We start from the raw sequence: 3662 nt of genomic DNA on the forward strand, positions 1-3662 counted from the left end.
GCTGGAATCAAGAGTGCCGGGAGAAATATCAATAACCTCAGATATGCAAATGACACCACCCTTATGGCAGAACGTGAAGAGGAACTAAAAAGCCTCTTGATGAAAGTGAAAGAGGAGAGTGAAAAAGCTGGCTTAAAGCTCAACATTCAGAAAACGAAGATCATGGCATCCAGTCCCATCACTTCATGGGAAATAGATGGGAAACAGTAGAAACAGTGTCAGATTTTATTTTTTTGGGCTCCAAAATCACTGCAGATGGTGACTGCAGCCATGAAATTCAAAGATGCTTACTCCTTGGAAGGAAAGTTATGACCAACCTGGATAGCATATTCAAAAGCAGAGACATTACTTTGCCAACAAAGGTTCGTCTAGTCAAGTCTATGGTTTTTCCAGTGGTCATGTACGGATGTGAGAGTTGGACTGTGAAGAAGGCTGAGCACCGAAGAATTGATGCTTTTGAACTGTAGTTTTGGAGAAGACTCTTGAGAGTCCCTTGGACTGCAAGGAGATCCAACCAGTCCATTCTGAAGGAGATCAGCCCTGGGATTTCTTTGGAAGGAATGATGCTGAAGTTGAAACTCCAGTACTTTGGCCACCTCATGCAAAGTGTTGACTCATTGGAAAAGACTCTGATGCTGGGAGGGATTGGGGGCAGGAGGAGAAGGGGACGACAAAGGATGAGATGGCTGGATGGCATCACTGACTCGGTGGACGTGAGTCTGAGTGAACTCCGGGAGTTGGTGATGGACAGGGAGGCCTGGCGTGCTGCAATTCATGGGGTGGCAAAGAGTCGGACACGACTGAGTGACTAAACTGAACTGAACTGTGACTACAGAGGTTTAGAGAATTTTATAACTATATTCTCTCACATGTTACAGGTTCTTCCATATTAATGTGTAATTTTTTTCACTTCTATTTTCCCTTTCTTTGCAACCTTGTTATTCAAAAAGCAATGTGCATTATAGTGGAAGTTTAAACACAGATAAACAAGTCAGATAAGCTTTACTTGCTATAGTTTAAGATGGCATTTGGTCTGCTTTGACTAGAATTCTGCTTTCATATGATTTTAAAAATATCACTTTATTGTGCTATAGTTTTTATTCTCTTTTAGAATTTAGCATTTTATAGTCTCTTATATATAGATAAGAAATTAAGCTAAATTCTTGAGATGTATTATGCTTTTTATTTTATAAGTATTTAATTGATTCAAATATCATCAATTTGTGAACCAAACTCAGATTTATCTCAGCCTGAAGCCTATGAAAGGAAAGGCAAGATTGCCTATGACACCACTTTAGGACAGAAGTTTCCAATTTGGGGGTGAAGACAAGTGTAGCCGCCTTGCCTTTCTTTGAATGAGCTTGCTGCTTATCACTGCTGATGGAACAGAGCTGCGGATGGGGATGAAGACGGTTGAGGGGAAAGGACTATGCGCAGGTTGTAGCATAGAGGAGACACTTCTCTGAATACGTTATTAATGTGCACACAGCACTCTACTCATGGAGATGCGAGTTAATATTTCTATTTAATAATCTAATCTAGCCAAATTTTGCTCATGTTCTCTCCTAAACTGTTTCCATCACCTACTGTCACACTGCTGGCTGGCATCCTGAGAAAATTATCATTTCCCAAGATTCTGAAATTTGCATGAATATCTGACTTTGCGTAAGTCCCCCAGTGACTAAGAAAGCCACAGCTACTGATAAGAAGAAAAGGGTTATGTGTGGGTGAGGGGGTAGAATAATCTTTTATTTGTTGACTTTCTGCAAGAACTAATAGATTCTTTATTTAAACTTTTTGTTTTGTATTGGAGGATAGCCAATTAAAAATGTTGTGATGGCTTCAGGTGGACAGCAAAGATATACATGTATCCATTCTCCTCAAGTCTTCCCTGATAGCTCAGCTGGTAAAGAATCCACCTGCAATGCAGGAGAACCCAGTTCAATTCCTGGGTTGGGAAGAGCAGCTGGAGAAGGGATAGGCTACCCACTCCAGTTTTTTGGCCTGGAGAATTCCATGGGGTTACAAAGAGTCATACACAACTGACTTTCACTTTCATTCTCCCTCAAACTTTCCTCCCATCCAGGCTGCCAGATAACATCGAGCAAAGTACCATGTGCTGTACAGTATTACAAGGACTTGCTCTACTGCACTGTCCATTTTAAATATAACAATGTGTACATGTCTATCCCAAACTTCCTATCCATCCCTTCTCTTCATCCTTTCCCCTGGCAATCATAAGTTTGAAGTACAACTACTTGATTCTGTATCAACAGAGAATATAATTATTCAAAAGTATTTTATCAAAGGTAGTTAGTTTTTCCAGAATTGTTTAAGATCCTGGAGTTACAAAAGTATATATGTTAGAGAGGTTAGCCTCAAAGAGATCACAATCAGTGGAAGATAATGCAATAAATTTAGAATAGCAAAATGAAGATTTAGGAAAGCACAGAGGAGGGTGATGGAGAGGTGGTAGACAGGAAAAAAAAAAATTCTTACTGGAGCTGATTTCTGTGCTAGATGTTAAAGGGTGAGTTGGATGATCCAGGAGATGATAATGAGAAGATAAAAGCTTTGTTGTTCAATCACTGAGTCGTGTCTGACTCTTTGCAAACCCATGATCTGCAGCACGCCAGGTTTCTCTGTCCTTCACTATCTCCCTGAGTTTGCTCAAACTCATGTCCTTTGAGTTAGTGATGCCATCCAACCATCTCATCTTCTGTTGCCCCCTTCTCCTCTTGCCCTCAATCTTTTCCAGTATCAGGGTCTTTTCCAATGAGTCAGCTCTTCGCATCAGGTAGCCAGACCATTGGAGCCAAAGTTTGAAGATAAAAGCATTCTAGGCAGAAAATACTAGTACGGATGTACAAGTACAGAAATAGGAAAAAGCATGACACATTCCATGAGATAGAATGAGACAGTGGGTCCTGGGTCTCTTAGCCTGAGTGTTAACCGGCTGCCTCTCCTCTAAGCCCCCAGCCCTACTGAATCAGAATATCCATTTTGTCACAATCCCCAAGAGATTTGTATTCACATTAAATTTGTAAACAAATTAAACTTATTTAGCAAGATCACCTCATAGGCATTGTGTAATTTAGTCAGGAGGTGTGTCCTTTCTGGTTATTTTTAGAAACTACTGATTCCATGAATTTGTTAGATTTAAATACAGACAATAACTATTCCCATTTATTATGTTAAGAATAAGTTGGGTCTCTAGCATTCCCACCATATTTAGTATTATTACATATATATAACATCCCAGGTGGTGCTAGTGGAAGAGAACCCTGCATGCAGGAGACGTAAGAAATGCAAGTTGGATCCCTGGTCGGGAAGATCCTCTGGAGAAGGAAATGGCAACCCACTCCAGTGGGTCTGGAGAATCCCATGGATGGAGAAGCCTGGCAGGCTACAGTCTCTAGGGTTGTAAAGAGTCAGACACAACTGAAGCGACTTAACACACACACACACACACACACACACACACATATATATATATAGGTAAATATTTTATGTATTTTGATCCATTGCCCTTGTTTCTTTATTGATGCTCAATTTGAAATATGTTTGATAAAGGGAGCATCTTCAAGATGGTTTCTGAATCCTTCTGACGTGAAGAGAGTGGTCTTTTTGAATATCCTTGCTTTCTCTTATGTCAAGATATG

The sequence above is a fragment of the Bison bison genome, unplaced genomic scaffold (assembly GCF_000754665.1).
Source record: "Bison bison bison isolate TAMUID 2011002044 unplaced genomic scaffold, Bison_UMD1.0 scf7180017864330, whole genome shotgun sequence".
NCBI lineage: Eukaryota > Metazoa > Chordata > Mammalia > Artiodactyla > Bovidae > Bison > Bison bison.